The sequence below is a fragment of the Mustela nivalis genome (genome assembly GCF_964662115.1).
Source record: "Mustela nivalis genome assembly, chromosome: 5".
Lineage (NCBI taxonomy): Eukaryota > Metazoa > Chordata > Mammalia > Carnivora > Mustelidae > Mustela > Mustela nivalis.
In genome coordinates this window covers 20851522-20871872 of record NC_139024.1, presented here as the reverse complement: position 1 = coordinate 20871872, position 20351 = coordinate 20851522, and the positions used below count along the sequence as shown (strand labels likewise).

General features: G+C 35.4%; 1 protein-coding gene across 5 annotated transcripts in view; it reads right to left on the bottom strand.

Annotated features, from left to right (window-relative positions):
* REV3L (REV3 like, DNA directed polymerase zeta catalytic subunit) overlaps nucleotides 1–20351 on the bottom strand; it is a 186737-nt gene that overhangs the window by 158120 nt on the left and 8266 nt on the right. For 2 of the 5 annotated variants that reach the window (XM_082731928.1, XM_082731927.1), the window contains exon 2: nucleotides 18801–18928. The exons of the other annotated variants lie outside the window; for them this stretch is intronic. The gene's annotated coding sequence lies outside the window, so the exon portion shown is untranslated. The remainder of the gene's footprint in view (nucleotides 1–18800; nucleotides 18929–20351) is intronic. 5 annotated transcript variants of the gene reach the window in all.

The following is a 20351-nucleotide window of genomic DNA, read 5'->3' as shown; positions in this document are numbered from 1 at the left end:
AAGGACAGTATGGACTTCAAGTAGTGCATAAGAGCAAGCTATACAGATTATGGAGAGGGGGAAAGAAATGAGAAAAACTGTACATTTGGCTATAAATCTGACAAGGGCTGACAAATAACATAGCTAGAAGCTATTACCTCTAAGAAAGGAGGAGGACCAGGATTAGGATGTGACAGTAAGGAAAGAGAGAATTGAGAATATTTTAAAGGAAGAAATCATAGGAATTCATGAATAACTTTGTACTGAAAAGAAGAATGTTAAGAGGTTGAAATTTTGAAAAGGACCAGACTAGTTGAGTCCCAGCTTCTCTATTTACTATTTGGACTTGGAGAGGTTATTCAATATCTCTCTGGCTTACTTTCCTCATTAGTAGAGATAATAGCAGCACCTATGTAACAGGGCTGTTTTGAGAATTAAGTTAGTTAAAACATGTGAAGTACTTTGGCCTGTAATAAGTGCTTAATAAACACCGGCTATTGCAATTCTCAAAACTTTTGGTCTCGGGACTATTTTTGCCTCTTAAAAGTTATGGAGGACCCCAAAGAATTTTGCTTACTTGTGTAATGTTGATCAATATTTACCATATTAGAAATTAAAACTGAGAAATAAAGTATTAACATTTTCATTCATTAAAAATAGTAAACCTATTACATGTTAACATGAGTAACATTTCGTTTTTCCAAAGAAAAAAACTGGTACAAAGATAGAAACTGTTTTACATTTTTGTAAATCTCTCTGACGTCTGGCTTACTAAGAGAAAGCTGGGTTTTCATATCTGCCTCTGCTCAATCTGTTGCTTATGTTGTTTTGGCTGGGAAAGACAACCAACCAATCTGTGTCCTGTAGAAGCTTACACACCCAAGAAAGCTAAGACAGCATCTTCTGGGTAGAACGATGAAGTTTAAAAAGGGGGACAGCATAGTATTCGTTCTGTAAATCTTAAGAGTGCTTAAGAGGAGAATAAGGGATTAACTATAAACTACTCTAGTCAGCTCACAAGAGAGAGCCAGAGAAACTTATATTTATCCCACATGGGATATAAGGAGAACTGTAGAAAGGATGGAACCACAAAGAATTCCCATATAAGATAATAGAGATTCATAGTTCTACATAAACAGTAAGGAAATGCCTGGGCCTGAGCTGAGAGTTTAGAAAGTTTAAGCATAAGAAGCCAGATTTCCAAAGAACACAGAGAAAAAGAGAACAGGGCCAAGGAATGGAATCTGAGGCAGGTGGGGAGGCCAGGGGGGTGCTAGACAGAAGGAAAACAACTGAAATCTTTTTGTGTGTGTGTGGGCAAAAGATTATTAAATAGAAAAACTTCACTAGAGTAGATATGTGAATGGCAAATAAGCACATGAAAAGATGTCCAGTAACCGTAGTCCTTAGAAACGAAAATTAAAACAATGAGGTATCATTACATTCCCAATAGAAACGATACAATTTAAAAAAGACTAAGCCAGAACGAAATGTTGAGAATATGGAGAAACTGGACTTCCCATACACTGCTGGAGGTAATGCAAAACGGTATAGCTCTTTTGGAAAGGAGTTTGGTAGTTTCTTATAAAGTAAACTAACTATATGACCCAGCAATCCTATCTCTAAGTATCTGTAAGAGAAATGAAAATATATATTCACATAAAGACTTGCACATGACTGCTCAGAGCAGCTTTATTCATAACAGTCCAAACTGGAAACTATCCAAATGTCCAGATCCCAGTGAACAGTATAACCATATAATGGAATATGACTTAGCAACATAAAGGAACACACTACTCATCCATGCAAGAATATGGGTGAAGGCACAAATAACTACATATTGTGTATTCCATTAACATGAAATTCTGTAAAAGGTAAAACTGTAGTAATTATATTATATATCGTAATTATATAGTAATTACAGTGACAAAACAGATCAGTAGTTGCTCGAGGTGGGGAGGAAGCTTTGATTGAAAGGGACACAAGGAAACTTTTTAGAGTAATAGAAGTGTTCTATATTATCATAATTGTGGTGATGGTGGTTACAGGATGGATACATTTGCCAAAATTCATCCATCTGTATACTTAAAACTGGTAAATTTTGTTGTATGTAAGTTATACCTCAATAAAACTGATTAAGGAAAAAGAACAATGGACATATATCTTCATCTTACCTGTCACTCACCAGGATTTCTTAATGTCTGACAGAAAATGGCACTAGGTAGGAAAGTACAGATGCAGAAATCATTGGTAAGAAAGAACAGGGAGTTGATAGAAATGATGCAGTCATAAAAAGAAATATGTCATTTTAATGAGATTCCAAAAATGAGAATATTTATTTTTTAAAGATCTTATTTGAGAGAGGGAGGGAGGGAGGGAGGGAGGGATCACAAGTGGGGGGGGGGGGGTAAGAGGGAGAAGCAGACTCCCCACTGAGGAGGAGCCCAAAACAGGGCTTGATCCCAGGACCCTGGGATCATGACCTGAGCTGAAGGCAGCTGCTTAACCAACTGAGCCACCCAGGCGCCCCAAGAAAACAATTCGCTTCTAAAAGAGACCTTGACCAGTCCAAAATAGGTTTCATTGTAATAGTATTTCTTTCATTATGTTCTAAGAACTACCTAAACCAGAAGCATCCCAGACCATCTCTACCAAAAACTCTGTGTGCAAAGTCCCTAAATCTCCATTTAAATTTCTCCCAAAGAAATTACTTAGTGGAGTGCCTAATTGGCTCAGTTGGTTGAGTATGTGACTCTTGATCTTGGGATTGTGAGGTCAAGCCCCACAGTGGATGCAGATATTACATAAAAATAAAAATTCTTTAGGGGCACCTGGGTGGCACATTCAGTTAAGCAACTGACTCTTGGTTTCAGCTCAGGTCCTGATTTCAGGGTTATGAGATCAAACCTCACATTGGGCTCTGTGTTGGGTGTGGAGGCTGCTTAAGATTCTCTTTCTCCCTCTCCCTCTGTTCCCCCCTCTTAAAAACATTATTTTACAAACTAAATCAGAAAGAGGCACTGTTCTAGAAGGAATGTATACATGTATACACACACATATGTGAACTATCATCATTACTTCATGGAGATGTAAGCACCTCAAAGGAGCTCATCTACAAAACCCACTTAGGATACTGCCAAGGTACTTAATGTATTCCTTGTCAATCACCCTGGACTTAAGTAAGAAGATAATTCAAACAAAGAAAAGAAAGATCCTTTGACCATACCAAGTTTGAAGTTCCATGAAGTCATAGTGCTTCTGTTTCACCACTATCTACTGGCCCATAGTAGGTGACAACCACTTCAATTTTAATTACAATTTATAATATCATGACTTTTTTAAAAATATGCGATTTTTTAAAAAGCAATATGCTAGGTTTTCCTCTTTATAAATTTTGTTGACTTGTTACAGAACTTCCTATGGGCTTTCTCTATACATTTGACTTATTTTCAAACATCTTTAAAATCAAAAGAAAACACAAACAATGAAACAAAACAATGTTAGGAACTGTAGAGAACAAAGCTGAATGAAGATCCAGGGTCTTTACCTTCATGAGGTGGTTTGTTTATGTGTGTCACAATATGCATAAAACTTACCATTTTAATTTTTTGAGTGTACAAGTCCGTGGTACTAATGAGCTCACACTATTGTATAACCATTATCACATCCATCTTTAGAACATTTTCATCATCCCAAACTGAAACTCTGCACCCATTTAACAATAAATCCCTATTTATCCCCTCCCAAGCCCCCGGTAACCACTAATTTATTTCTGTCTCTATGAATTTGACTATACTACACATCTCATGTAAGTGGAATCATATACTATTTGTCCTTCCATCATCAGCTTTTTTTCTACCACTTTTTATTGCATATATAGGCACTACGCACTGAGGACACAAAGAATGGCAACATACAAATCTGCCCTCATGAAATTTATACTCTAGTAGGGAAGTCAGACAAGTCAATAACAACAACTTGCATGTCAGTGTGGTAACAGCTCTAACAGAGGTACAAAGTACAATGATGGCACAAAGGATTAATTAACTCTAAGGAAAGTAAAGAGCACTTCACAATGGAGGTAATGTCTCAGGACATTTTAAAACAGGAAGAATTCACTGAATGGACATGTCATTTCATCCAGAGGAATGGCATACATTCATTCATCAAACATTTAAGGAGGGGCAACACTATCCCCAGCATGCCACACCTAGGACAGTCAGAGTCCCCACTTTCCTTAAACTAAAAGTAAATGCAGAGACACAAGATATGCATCCGAGGAAGAGCAAGCAGTTCAGACTAAAAAGCAAAGTGCCTGGGGAAGAATAAGATGGGGCTGGGAAGGCATTCAGGTATCAGATCATGGAAAAGTCATCCAGAGTTTTACTCTATACTGTAGGCCAGCTTCAAAACTTTAGAGTATATAAGAATCATTGATGGCACTTGCCAGAAGTACACATTCCTAGACAACCCCAGAGGATTTAATTTCATATGTCTGGGATGGACCTCAGAATCCTTATTATTTTTTTTTTTTTTTAAGATTTAAAAAAAAAAAATCTTTATTTGACAGAGAGAGATCACAGTAGGAGAGAGGAAGGGAAGCAGGCCCCCTGCTGAGCAGAGAGCCCGATGCGGGACTCGATTCCAGGACCCTGAGATCATGACCTGAGCCGAAGGCAGCGGCTTAACCCACTGAGCCACCCAGGCGCTCCAGAATCCTTATTTTTAATAAGTGCCCCAGGTGATTCTAAAACAGACATATCCAAAGACTACTTTTGAAGTACATCTCTGTACTTCATGATGTGAACTACACATCATATAGTTCATGATGGCTTCAAAGAGAAGAATTATATGAAAAGATTATATGTTTTGGTTTATTAATTTTCCCCCTGGTTACAATGTAATACATGCTTTTATAAGATATAAAAAAGCACAAGAAAGAATTACTTAAATCTACCACCTTCACATTTTGTTTTATTGTTTCTCTAATGTTTATATTATATACACTCTTATACAGAAGGATCATACTGTACTATTTTGAAGCATATTTTCTTCACTTAGCCAAGCAAGTGAACACTTCCCCTTTATATTCTTTCTTAGTCAGATTTTTGATGACTATATGGCAGACTATATATATCATATTGTAAGGGCCTATTTAGCCAGAGCGATTCCATTGGGTTAAACAGTGATTTTGTTGTTTATGCAGTAAAACTTAAACTGACCCTGCACACCGCCCCCCCCCAGGGGAACTTACTTAAAAGCAAGTCCGGGAAACCAGTAGAATGTGGTCAACCAGTCCCTGAAAACAAAGCCCAAATACAAGGGCGGGTCAGGTCAGATGGAGACAACCGAGCCCGAATGCGAATGCGGGGAAGAGTCGGACCAGATGGAGACATCCAATTAGTGGAGAGCGCATACTGTCACCCTAGCTACCGAGGATTGTGGGCCCCACCTTTTGGGCACCAATGCTGACCAAGGTGATAGGCTAGTTCAAATAGCTACTATGGGGTGAACTGTAATTCAATTGGCCACCCGTGTGTGACCTAGCATGACTGTGCAGCTTTCTCTGTGTGTTACAATCTCAGTGGCCACCTGTGTGTGGCGAGGCTCAACCACATGGCCTTTGCTCTATAAAACTTAGTCTGTGAGGCTGGGGGTGGTCACCCTCTCTGTAAAAGGCGGCCCGAACGGTCTGTTTGATTCTCGATGCTTGGCGCGAAATAAAGCTTTGCTTGACCTTCGCTTTGTATCAGTCTCATTCCTTTGACCACGGACCTAACAATATACATGTAATTATCCTTCTTTTTATTTTTTTTTTTTAAGATTTTATTTATTTGTCAGAGAGTGAGAACACAAGCAGGAGGAGAAGCAGGGAGAGGGAGAAGCAGGCTTCCCACTGAGTAAGAAGCCCGATGTGGGACTGCATCCCAGAACCCTAGGATCATGACCTGAGCTGAAGGCAGACAGTTAACTGACTGAGGCACTCAGGCGTCCCTATCCTTCATTTTTTTTTTAACACTGAGGTTATTAACAATTTTTCACAGTTTCTCCTGTACCACTGTCAGTACGTCATCATTTGGATAAAATCTGGGTTTTAGAACCATCACTCTATTGACATTGTAAGGGCTGAATTTGAAAAGAGGTGAATTCAGAGACAAACTGAGAGTCTACGATGGTCCAAACAAAAATAATGAGACCTCAATTAAAGTTGTAACAATGGAAATGGACAGAGAATGGATTTGAAAGTCCACAATCTACATGTAAAGTTCTGTTATCTGTTTAAGACTATATATATAGAAATAATTCCTCTTTTTCAATAAATATTTATCAGAGCCCTACAATGTATCCGAGAATAATTAGTGAGAGAAACATACCAGGATAAAATAACACAACACATCTGCACTTTTATGTCTGTGTATACGTGTAGGATCAGGGTTCCAACTGCATCTAAGTAATTCAGAGTCTTCCTTCTTATCAGAGGAAAAACAATTCCCTATTCTGATTCTGTAACTGCAGAAGTAGAGCCAGAAAATGTCATAGTTGTCAACAAAAGCTTGACCTTCTGTTCTCAAGTTATATGCCGGGGCTGGGGTGGGCATTTAACGCACTAAACAAGAAACTGCCCATGATCAGGTTTACTTCAATTTTTTAAATGAATCTGCATATACCGGGGCTTTCTGCCAAAAAAGCAAATGTTTCATGCATTTGGCTCCTTGTCCTTTTATGTGGCTAGTGTCCAATATCAACTTGGAGATGTCCCCATTTCAAAATCTGCCAGCTACTGAAACATGGGTCAAACAAAAAACATTTTTCCTTTCTATGAAAAAGTATAATATATCATGACAAGGAATCTTACTAGGTAAAGCTGAGCTCGCATAAAAAATGCTTATAGTGAACCAGTTCCCCCAACTTCTTTTTTTTATACTAATGCCCATTAAACTTCAGATTTCAAAAGTAATGATTTTTTTTAATAATTAAACATTAGATTCTTGAATCACACATATCCAAAGATTCTTTAGTAAATCTAACATACCTCAAGTGATGTAAATGAAAAAAACTAGAAACATATCTTCCTTTTGAGATAACATTCCTTTTTATTCATCTACCACGTAATTTTCTCAAAACTAGAGAGATCTCATTATCACTTTTGATAATTCAAAGTATACATACTCAAAAAACTTTCCCACACTTAGAAATTTCCAAGTTTTATTTATATTAATTGGTTTATTAACTTTTAGTGATCTTGAAGCTTCCATGCATAAAAAAAGCTCTCCTTTAAAAGGCATCCCATTGGAATGCCTGGGTGGCTCAGTTGTTAAGTGTCTGCCTTAGGGTCAGGTCATAATCCCAGAGTCCTGGGATTGAGTCCTGCATCAGGTTCCTTGCTCTGTGGGAAACTTGCTTCTCCCTCTGCCTACCACTCCCTCTGCTCGTGCTCTCTCTCTCCCTGACAAATAAAGAACTAAAATCTTTAAAAAACAAAACAAACAAACAAACAAACAAACAAAATAAATAAAAGGCATCCCATCTTCACTTCCAAAAACACTTTCTCAATTAACAGACCACAAAAAAACACAAAATACTAATATTAATTTCTTACTTGTCCTTCTCATGTCTATTTAATTCTACATAGTCCTAGGTGAGTAAAATAAGCATATCTGGGTCTAGCTACTTGGTAATTTGTAGTATTTTTTATTCCAAATTAAATATGTACTATTATAATAACTGAGGCATAATTCAGAATGAAAATCCAGTGAATTTCAAGTGATTAACATAGGTAGAAAAATAATACATATAAAACATATAAAATTAAAACATACTTTAGGATCTAATTATTACATTAAATTCTATCTCCACAACAATAGCCATAATCCTGGGCCATATCTCATGGTCCTTAAATCTAATCAGGCTGTTCTTTAGTTGGGACACAATTTATTATTTACCTTTATTTTACTAATAATCTGAACGATCCCAGGACATGCCAAAAAAAAAATGCCTTTATACTATAGCTTCACCTTCTGAAATATTAATACTTCAGGAACAGCAATAGCTATCATCATCAAGGTAATCTTTCTAGAAGATAAATCTCACATCAGGAAAAAAAAAGTGTAGGTGAAAATAAGACAAAACCCATAATGAGGGGCGCCTGGGTGGCTCAGTGGGTTGGGGCCTCTGCCTTCAGCTCAGGTCGTAGTCCCAGGGTCCTGGGATGGAGACCCGCATCAGGCTCTCTGCTCAGGGGGAGCCTGCTTCCCCACCATCTCTGCCTGCCTCTGCCTACTTGTGATCTCTCTCTCTCTGTCAAATGAACAAATAAAATCCTAAAAAAAAAAAAAAAAACCAACCCATAATGAATCATGTTAAGAGCTATGAGACAGTATCTCATGGTCTAATATCCATTTAACTGAAATCACACAGAGAAGAGAGAACAGTTCAAAAGAAATACATGAAGAGATAAAAGCTGAAGAGATAATGCCTGAGAGTTTTCATTAAATAAAAGATACCAAACCACAGAACCAAGCAGTTTAGAGAATACCAAGCAAAAGCAAATAGACACATCGTGTTCAAAAATAAAGGCATATCGGGGCACCTAGGTGGTTCAGTCAGTTAAATGTCTGCCTTAAGCTCAGGTTATGATCCCACTGTCCTGGGGCTGAGCCCCAGGTCACGTACTCTGCTCAGCGCAGAGTCTGGGTCTCCTGTTCCCTCTACCTGCTCATTCTCTCTCTCTCTCTCTCTCTCTCTCTCGCTCTCGCTCTCAAATTAATAATCTTCAGGGGAAAAAAAGTAAAGGCAAATCATATCCAAAGACAAAGAGAAAAAAAGAATCAAAGATAAGAATTATAGCAAAACCACATGAGTGAGACAACAGAGTGGTAAAGTGGGGGGAAAAAAAGGCAATCCACAATCCTATACTCAGCAAAAATATTTTTTTGAAGATTTTATTTATTTATCTGTCAGAGAGAGAGAGATTGAGCACACAAGCAGGGGAGCAGCAGGAAGAGGGAGAAGCAGGCTCCCTGCAAAGCAAGGAGCCCAACATAAGACTTGATCCTATGACCCTGGGATTATGACCTGAGCTAAAGGCAGATGCTCAATTGACAGAACCACCCAGGAGACCCCTAGGCAAAAATACTTTGTAAAAATGAAAGATAAAATTTCTTTCAGAAAAACAAAAACTGAGATAATTCATTACCACCATTTTTGCCCTACAATAAAATAAATGTTAAAGAAGTTCTTCACACAGATGGAATATAGCAACAGACAGAAACCTGGATCCACACGAGGAAATCAACAACACTAGAAGTGACATAAATGAAAGTAAATATAAAACTTCATTTATTTCTTATCTGTAACTGCTCTTTTTTTTTTAAGAAAATATTTTATTTATTTATTTGTCAGTGAGAGAGAGAACACACAAGCAAGGGGAGCAGCAGGCAGAGGGAGAAGCAGGCTCCCTGCTTCTGGAGCCTGCTGTGGGACTCAATCCCAGGAGCCGGGATCATGACCTGGGCCAAAGGCAGATACTTAACCAACTGAGCCACCCAGGCATCCTTATTTGTAATTGCTCTTAAAAGATAAAAAGCAAAAATAATAGCAACAACTTTTATGAAAGTAAAATGTATTAATAGAAGCACAAAAGATAAGCAGGAAGAATCAGGAATCCTTATTGTACATATGAGATTATGTACTATTATATGATGGAGACTTTGGTTAGCTACAAATGTATATTTCAAACTGTAGGGCTGCCACTAAATTAATTTCAAAAGGTATAAATAAATAAGCAAATAGTGGAGAGAAAGAAAATAAAAAAATATCCAAGTAATCCAAAAGAGGAAAAACAAAGCAAAGAATGGACAATAACAGAAAACAGCTAGCACAGTGGTAGATTTTTAGTCTAACCATATTACTAATTACATTAAATATAAACAATCTTAACACACCAATGAAAAGATTATTAGACTAAATGAGTAAGTCCAACTATATGGTATATGTTTTCTACAAGAAACCCATACAAAAGTATAAATATGTTGAAAGTAAAAGGATGAAAAATGATATGTTGGGAGACAACTTCCCATGGGTCTCTACTGTGGTAGCATTTTTTGAACAGACTTCTCAGTACTTTACCCACAACCATCTCCCATCTGCAGTTCCTCCTAATTAATAGTCAATAAAATGGAGATCCTAAAATGGAGATCCAGGAATCTCTTGTCTACTGCCAGTATCTATGAAATTTGTGGTAACTTAACTTGTTAGCTTTCAAAAAGGTAAAATTTCAGGCCATTCAAATTCTTGACATATCCTGTAAACACTTATAGAAAAAAGCTAGAATGGCTATATTAACAAGAGACAAGAAGATTTCATAACAAGGAATACTGCCTAGGATAAAGAGACCACCTAACCAAGAAGACAAAATAATCCTAAATTTATAAGGTCCTAACAACACTTCAAAATACATGAAGCAACAACAGACATAACCAAAAGAGAAAAAGACAAATCCACAAGTTGGAGACTTCAACACATCTCTCTCAATATTTGCTGAAACAAGCAGATAATACGCATATGGAAAAATTCAACTTTACTAGTGAAAGAAAACATACAAAATCACAATAAGCTATCATTTATATCTATAAGAATTAATTTGGAACTTAAGTCTGACAATTCTAAATGTTGGTGATGATGCAGAACATCAGAACTCTCACACACTGCTGGTGGGAATACAGTTTGGTAGAACCACTTTAGAAAACAATTGGAATTACCAAGTAAAGGAGACATGTGCACACTCAAGCTCAGCAATTCTACTACCCTAGTATAAACACATAAATTCTTACACATATGCACGACAAGACATGCACAACAGTTTTCTTAACAGCATTGTTTGTAATTGGGGATTAAAAAAAGGAAACAACTCAAATGTCTAAAGAAAGAAGAATGGAAAAATTAAAATTATGGTATAGTCCTATAATGCCAATATTATACAACAGTGAAAATGAATGAACTATATCTATACAATTCAACATGGATGATGTCCAAAACATGGGGGGGAGGGGGAATCACAAAAGAACAAGCACACATAAATAGCTCCAAAAAGACAAAACTACACAATCTATTGTTTAGGGATATATACATCTGAGGTGAAACTATGAAGAAAAGCAAGGAAACGATTAACCAAAATTAAAAACCAAAATTATTAGACAGGAGAGAAGGAGGCAAATACTTCAAAGATATCTATAACATTCTATGTCTTACTGTAGATATTAAAACAGATATTTGTTATATTCTTTACGTATATTAATCTATATTATAGAGAGTATCTGCATTACATATTTAAAATTTGAAATGCTTATAAAGAACAAGCAATAAATACAGATTCACTCAGCAAATATGAAAAACCAAAATAAAAAAATCATGAAATACAAATACATTAGGTCCAACTGGACACTGAGACTCACATGACTCAAAAAGATCACTTGGTTATACTTAATAAAATATAAAATATGAAACAACATTGGAGGAAGGCAATGTGAACTAGTTTCTCTTCATCAGGAGTCCTCACAGCAATTCAAGGAATATTCTTTGGTTCTCCCCATGTAGCAATAAAGCACCAGAGGATGAAATCATGGGGATTGGTGCCATAACTACCCTAACTTAGGAATACCAAATAGCAACCACTATCTCCAGTCCCATAGACTAGCTTCAAAACAGACTTGCTCAAGAATTATCATATCCAGGGAATGAATGTTTCACACCTAAAAACATTAACTGATGGAGCACACCTCTCTCCATTCTGGATGTTACATTAGCTTCCATCCCTGCTGAAATCACCAAAAGTCCTAAGGGCTTTTATAACTTGCAGAATTTCAAGTGATTAATGCTCTGGTTAAAAAAAAAAAGCGGGGGAGGAATATGTGGTTGGCTCAGTCAGTTAAATGTCTGACTCTTTATTTCAGCTCAGGTCACGATCTCAGGCTCATGAGATAGTCAGCCTGCTTAAGATTCTCTCTCTCCCTCTGCCCCTCCCCCTTGCCTGCATGTGTACTTTCTAAAAACAAAAAACAACAAACAAAAATAAATGGAAAAAAAAAAAAAACCTATTTCATGTTATCTAGGAGTAAGTTCTCTTCCACATAACAGAGAGGATGTGCAGTAAGATGTGCAGGGAAAAACGAAACCTCAACCCAGTAGAGGCACATGGGATGAATGCTTTAATCTCAGTGGGTTGTGCACAATTATTAATTGTATGTATCTGGAAGAGCAATTGTATCAGTTAGAAGAAAACAAAGACAACTAAGTGGACTTTCCATACTCTGCCTCCTGGCAAATACCAGGAATGGATAAATAGCCTCTTGTTCATTTGATGGATAGCATGGGACCTATACAAATATTCAGCAGCATGGATAAAACATCCTTAAATTGTCAATGAAAAGAATCTGTAATAATTTATATTAGGAAACAGAAGAAATAAAGAAAGTATCTGCTGTGTGTCTCAGTAAAAGACAAGAAAATGAAGTTCTTGTAAAACATATTTTATAAGGAAAGATGATCAATTAAAAAGACCAGGAAGGACTAAAGACACAAGAGAAATATGCAGAGTAAGATATAAACCTATGGAACTCTAACCGATAAGAAAAAAGAAAGGAATAAACAACAAAATTAAATTCCACACTGGAGATGAGAAATAATCAATATTGCAAAAAAACCTATCAGTAAAGCATATGATGAAAATAAAAATGTTCACCAAGAATGCAAAAAAAACAAAGTTAAAAATAAGGAAAAAGACCAGTATAAAAAAGAAATATGAACCAGTCCACCAATAACAGTTACTTAATAAAAAAAAAAAAAAAAAAAAAAAAACTTAACAAATGGAATGTAAGCAATATACAAAGGTATAAAAGAAGAACTATTCCCAAAATGAAAAGCACCAGCACTTCTACATCAAAAGGTCTTTCTTGTCCCAGTCAAAAGTAAAAGAGACCAGAATAATGGCTAGAGAATTATAAAGGAAAAGTCTGGGACACATGAATACCACGTTGAGTCGTGCTGTCATTAACACATGCATGCAACAAGAGCCATTTTCAGATATTCAAGGGTTCAGAAAAAGTAATCCACATGAATATCTCCTGAAAAATATTCCTAAAAACATATTTGTGGCAACCAAAAGAGGGAAATTAAAATTGGAACTCAAGCACGGGTATAAAAGGTATGGTGTAAACAGATTAGTGGTGGTACTCTATACCAAATTAGTATGTAGAGTCCAAATTATTCCGTTGAAATTTAATACAGAAGCTTAAAATTTTTTGAAAGAGGAGATACACAGTTTATGCAACATTTATAGGTTAGTTTTAAAGATTAACTTGAGAAGCTGAGAGCGTAAAACAATAAAATAAGCTAAATTCCTTTTATTACATTAAAGAAAATATTTTTGAATTGTTCTTAAATTTTGTAATTACAACTACATTTCTATATATAAGCTTCTAAAATGATTTCTACACCTATTTAAAAAACACACAAAACAGTCTAATATTGCAAAGAGCAAAGGAAAGAACAAAGTTATTAAAATATAAAATTACAGAAGAAAAAATCAATTATAACAAATTTTTATTGTTTAGAAGCCGATCAGAAAGATCCTCAGATGGGATTGAAGAAATGAAATGACATAAAAAAGATTAAAAATAATGACAGGCAATGATAGTATCATGGAAATAGGAGTAACAATTTTGATATGGGTCAAGAAATAGGATTCAAGAAGAAAGGAATTAAAGGGTCTCTTTAAATCGAAAAAAGGATGTTTACAGAACTACTCAAACATGGTCCATTAACTAGCTGTTATAGGTCTGGAACAAGACAAGTATAAAACTTGAAAGCAAGCATTTAGAAACTGTTACAGCAATCTGACAGCGGAACTGTATACCTGTTTAATATAATAATAAAAAAAGGGGGGTGCCTGGGTGGCTCAGTGGGTTAAAGCCTCTGCCTTCGGCTCAGGTCATGATCCCAGGGTTCTGGGATCAGAGCTGGAGTTGGGTTCTCTGCTCAGCAGGGAGCCTGCTTCCCTTCCTCTCTCTCTGCCTGCTTCTCTGCCTACTTGTGATCTCTGTCTGTCAAATAAATAAATAAAATCTTTAAAAAAAAAAGGAAGCTTGTTTTTGCTTCTTGGTTTTTCACTCTTTTTAATTTTTCTAACTCATTTCCAATGTATTTTAACGAAGTATCAGGAAAAAACTGCTTCTTTACTACAAGTATTCTGAAAAGCATTGCCACAAAAGATCTATTAGTTATGAAGTTTTAAGTGCCAAATACCAACATCAAAATATACAAAGTTAAAACCATTAAAGATGCAAGGCAAAAATGAAGAACAAAATGAAATAGGAAGCAATTTCAATTCCATGATATATTACATAAAGAAATACATGTACAGAGGATGAAAACAAATTATGAAATGCTATTTTTTTTTTTAGGAACTCTTATCTTAGAAGATATCCCATCAGTTTAATATCAACTTCTCAAAAGGGAAAACTAATATATTAAATGCACATATTGTAAGATGTATTACAACCTCAGAAATGTTAACATTTCTTTCAGTCAAGGAAATAGTATGTCCACACAATTTTGTATCAAATAAATGGAAAGCATTAATTAAAGTATAGCTGACATACGGTATTATAATAGTTTCAGGTATACAACAGTGATTGGACAATTATATACATTATGAAATGCTCACTATAACTGAATTATAGTTACCACCCAGAAAACTTGTTAATTGTCGATGAAACATTTATAAAGATAACAATGATATAACAGATCCTAAAGAACATTTCAACAACTCTGAAAAATTAAAATTTAAAGCATGGCAAAAACTGGTTTTCTACCATTGCCCACCATTGTCCACTATAAATCACGAAAGGATTCTTTTTTGTTTTTGAATGCTGCTGGGTAAAATTATTTGTGAAGGGTTTGCCAACTTTAAAAACTTTTGAAAACTACCTTAAATGACTCAAAACACACTCATCTCCAAAGCCTCATGATTTTCTAATCCCCTTTTATACAGAAGTCAAGGGGGAAAACTTTTAGTATTTCACAATGTCAGATGCTGCAGATGAGGTCACAAATGCCTCTGCTACCCTCTTCTAGCTCCTTACTTATTAAAATGTAGGATATTGTTTGGATTGTGGGCAGGTTTACTGTCTTCTCAAAAAAGACCGGAGTCCATTGTCTTTCCTCTATTTGGCCCACTGGGTAAAGGCTAGTCTAATCTAGCCACCCTAATACAGCTATCTGACTGATTAGGTAAAGGCTGGCTGAATAGGTTATGAGTTAGAGCCCAGCTTGAACCACTACTACTATATATGTATGTGTTGTACACATTACAAGTGCACACGCATATACACACATGGACAAGCTGAACAAGACTCAAAGCAACATTATTAACAAGTTATTCTAAGTAACACAGAATTCTTTCCACCTATACTACACAGTCTAATCATCTAAAAATAGCCCCAAAGCGGGTGGTCTCAGGATAGAACTAAACTGAGGGGAAAAAAGTGAATAAAAAACAGGATCCTTCTGAAACTGTTCATTTTAAGTTACGGCATTTTAAAGGTAAGTTCTCCAAATAAGAAGTGATAAAGTCAGGATCTTTTTCTTCTACTCCTGTGACTAATATTTAAAGGTAACTTCAACTAAATGTGATCTAAAGCCTCATTTAAGATATAAAAGTTCTTTATAAAATGAAAAAATTAAAATGTATTTACCCATGAATAAACAAACTGGGAAAAATACTTGAAAGTCAATTCAGAGACCAATTTTCCTATTATATGAAGAGCTCTTTGGAACCAATAAAGAAAAGACCAAGACCCAAAAAAGAAAAGTGGACAGAAGATAAACATGTAGTACATTGAAAAGGAAATACAAATGGCTCTCAAGCATATGGAAAGATACTCAGTCTCACTTGTAATAAAAGAACTGCAAATTAAAACCACTGAGATCCATGTTTTTATCTATTAGATTCGCAAAGATCAAAACACTTGAGAACATAAACTTGGTGAAGAGATGGAAAAAGTCTCATATTGCTGGTGGGAGTACAGATCAAAACAAAACAACCTCTGTGTTACACTTTTTCTTCTATTGAAGATATTCTTGTAAGGCATTTAAAAAATAGAGTATACAAGATATATTCTGTCTTGTGTGGGCTGTTGGTCATTTTCAGAAAACTTGAAATTGCCTGCTTTTATAGAATTCTGTTCATATAATAGAGCAGATAGGTAGGGAAGTTTAAGAAACTTGGATGATGAACACAGTGATCTTGCTCCAGTGATCTTCTGCTCACCTAATACCTTACTGTGCACTTAGTGGGGGCTCAGTAGATATTTGTTGATTAAATGGGACCAGGAATGATGCTGAGCAATGATGAGAATGAAATATAACAAGAATGAGGAATTTATCTGAATTGCTGAATACATTTTTAAACACTATACTTTTTCAAGAGTAGACCACCGACACACTGACAAATGTTTCCTGAAAAATGAGTCAGACAGCAATAGTGGTACAGATTATTGCAATAATGGTCCCCTAATGAGTCACACACTCTTAGGAAACCCTTTTCACACTGCTCTGAGATTGACCATGTTTTGCTGTGGCCCATGGAACAAGATAAAATATATGGGGCTTGCCTTCACTTGCTGCTTCAGTAGAAGGTAGGTCTACTGGAGACCCTAGCTCCAGGAGGCTAAGACCCTAGCCAACAGTTCACACCAATATCCAGACATATGAATGAAGCAATCCCAGACCAACCACCTTCTAGCTGACCTCTTAGCTGACTATGCCCCATAAGCAGCCCAGCCACTAGCAGGGGCAAAACTCCTTAACTGAGCCTATCCCAGAATCATATGTTAACAAATAGCTTATTTTACACTACTATGTTTTGGGGATGTTATGTAAAAACCAATACAAGTGGATAGGGAAATAGAATTGGTGGTGATTAAGGAAAATTTATGTTTCATTTGTTTGTTAAATTTCACAATGAGAATATATTCATACACTACTTGTTTAATCAAACTAAACTTATAAAGAAAGATATTTTGTATCAGACTGATATTAGAGTCAAGTCCCATTATCACCTTATAAGCACATATACATAAAACAAAACAATCTAGTCCAAATGGGAACATGAATTTGAGAGGAGACTTAATATTGCTCAGGAAAAAAAAGGCTCAGTACAGAGTAGCAGGGTATATTATCATACACACAAAAAAAGTTAATAAGAATATATTCATGGTCACAGTCATGTCCCAATAATGATTATCAAATTCCAAAATCTCATATTTTGCTTCTCTGCTTCTTCGGTTTAACTAATACACATTCCCTCATTTTAATCCTCACATGCTAAGAGGTAAATATATGCCGAATAACTTTAGGCGAAAGTAAATTAACCTCTCCAAGCCTCATTTCCTCAACTGTAAAATGGGGACAATACTACCCATTTTATAGAGTTGTTATAAAGATTAAAACACTCACTCTAGAAGTGGACACATAAGTACAGGGTCAATAAATGGCCTGTAATCTCTGTTAGTAAAATGACTCAAAAGTAATGTTTTGATTAACCTGGCTTCTATTTTAAAATCATTAAGCATCATCAACCAGTGATTTATCAAAATTAATTTGAAAATCTAATGACTTCATGAAAAAATTAAAAAAACAATGTTATTTAAAAAAAAAAACCCAAACCAAACCTGGGAAAACACATGATAGGGAAAATATGGTGAAGAAATCAAAACTCCAGGCAATAATGAATTCACTTGGTCCACATTCCACAATCCTAAATAGGTTTAAAAACCAAAGGCTTCAGTTTTTGTGTTTTGTGAATTCACAAATGGCAAAAACAAGAGAGCAATAAATCCAATTATCGAATTTGTGATCTGTGGCACACATACTTTCAATACTTTCTACAACATCTTTAATAAAAAAGACACTACTGAAGGCTTTGGAAAATAAGGCTCTTTCAGAAGAAATAAACTTAACCTAATCTGCAGCATTGGAAAATTATAGTTACTCCTTGAATTGATGGCTTAACATTGGCCTTTTTCAAGGCAAGATCAGGCCTGGACACTTTTCTTTCTCTAAATACATCAATAGTTAAAAAAGAAAAATCAGGCCTAATGGGTATTTATTAAAAAGTCAATTCTTTAAAAAGTATTTTAAAAGGTAATTACCTAGCCTGAAGACATAAGAGGTAGTGACCAACTACAAAAAGCTTTACACCACAATGTGCAGGTAATTTTAGTTTGCCCTAAATTAATAAATGCTACAAGAATTCCATTTTTCATTTCAATTCAAGAGTGCTTAGTATACATGAAATAATGTGGCAGATTCTGGGTTAGAAGAGTAAAGAAAGTAACACTTATATTGATATCATGCCACACATTTGCTTATTACTGTTTAATCACAATAATTCAACGAGGTGAAAATTATTAGAACTCATTTTACAGAGGAGGAAATTAGCTTGACCAAGGTCCCTCAGCAGAAGCAGAAGGGCTGGGGGGGGGGGGGCAGGGAGGCACACAAGGGTGCCATGTCACTATCCCTACAAACAAATACAACACTACCTGTGTTAAGTCCTTTATCAGCAATGCAAAAGGGGGCTAAGACTATGGGAATCCAAAGAGATAACCTTTTGGGAATGGGCAAAGGAGTCACAAAAGGCTTTAAAGAGGTTAATATCTGAGTTGTTACTTTAAGGATGAGAAGGATTTTTCAACTTCAATGCCAAGGCTTACCCCCAACCCCCCTCATCCCCAATATATTAACCAAAATAAATTACTTACTTGAAATTGAGAAAAACAATTTTGAGAGAAATCTTCCTCAGATATATTATTCCATAGTTTTAAAACAAATAATATGATGACAGTTTAATTTTTAGGTTGCTTTTATGTGGCTTGTCTTGGTTTTTATTCTGAAATGAAATTTAGATTAGTCATTTTCTTATTCTGAGAAACTAGGAGTATGCCAACATGTTTTAACTTCACATTTTTTCACATATCAACATGTATTCTTACTTACAAAACCTTTCATTTCACCATCTCAAACAAAAACTAATTTAATATATAAATTACTTTGAAGTGTAAATATATACGCAAAATAAGATATTTTTTAAATTATGGTTATACTTCCTTGGTAATTGTAATAAATGGAAGAAAAATAGAAAATTCTTGTTATATTGTTATTTATTACACAAGCACTTTTGAGGTAACACGCTTTCTTGTATTATTTGAATCGTTTATATAGTAAATGCTCTCTCAGCCCAAAGAAAATTAAATAACTCTCCAAGGAAATTGGCCTCAAATTCTTAGTTTTTCCCACAACTATTGTCTAAAAAGAAAAGAGAATTGGACCAAAAAAAAAAAAAAAAACCCTAACATTTACAATGACAATTACTACCCTTTTTTCTCAGAATTTACTTTGCTAGGCATACATTCAATTTCTGCTGCAGAAAACAGTCCAGTTTGCCAATACTAATTAAGCAACAAAATATTTTTCACTGAAAAAAAAAAAAAAAAAAGAAATATTTAAAAAGCTAAAGAACTGGAAGAAACACAGAAGGTCATCTGAAAAACTTAAATGACAAAAAAAACAAGAACAAAAAACAACAAAAAAACCCACCAACACACCAAAAGGTTAACTAGACCATTATTAAGAAGATTTTATTTTTACTTATAATTTTAGTCTCAAAAATGTATCTACTTTATGTTTAAACAGTGGAATTGTTTTAATTGCCTAAAACACCTACTCCTGCCCTATCTATATCTTACCTGGAAACTGTAAGTTATACACATTTTACCCAAAGTTCACTGTACCTTAACTCCCACTCCTTCCTCTCTTATTTAGTATCACTGCGGTATTAAAATGGCAGCCAGGTACCAAAGTAACATACAACATACCATATCCCATATCTCAGTAAGTTGCTGAGTATTTCTTTGAAATGTCTAGGGCTACTGATAACATCCTTTGAAATCTGTTTAACCCCGACCTCCTTAAACCTCATCATAAAACAAATCCCACTACAACCTATTCTACAGGAAGATTCTAAGCACTATTACACACAGTAGGCCCTTAAGGATTTCTAAACTGTGTACATGCAGGTCTTCTAACAATTCTTCCAAGGGTCAGTATATTCACCTTTCTATTACCAATGCCTTCTTCCAATTTTCCCTCATGTCTGGGGGGACAGTGTGAAGTAGTGAGAGTTAAGAGTCAAGATCATTAGTTTTCACCCCTACCCCACATAGTCAACTTATAGGACAATGGACCAATCCCTGAGCTCACCTATCTAGATTTCAGTTCTCTTTATATAAAATGAAAATGATTTGACCAGAATA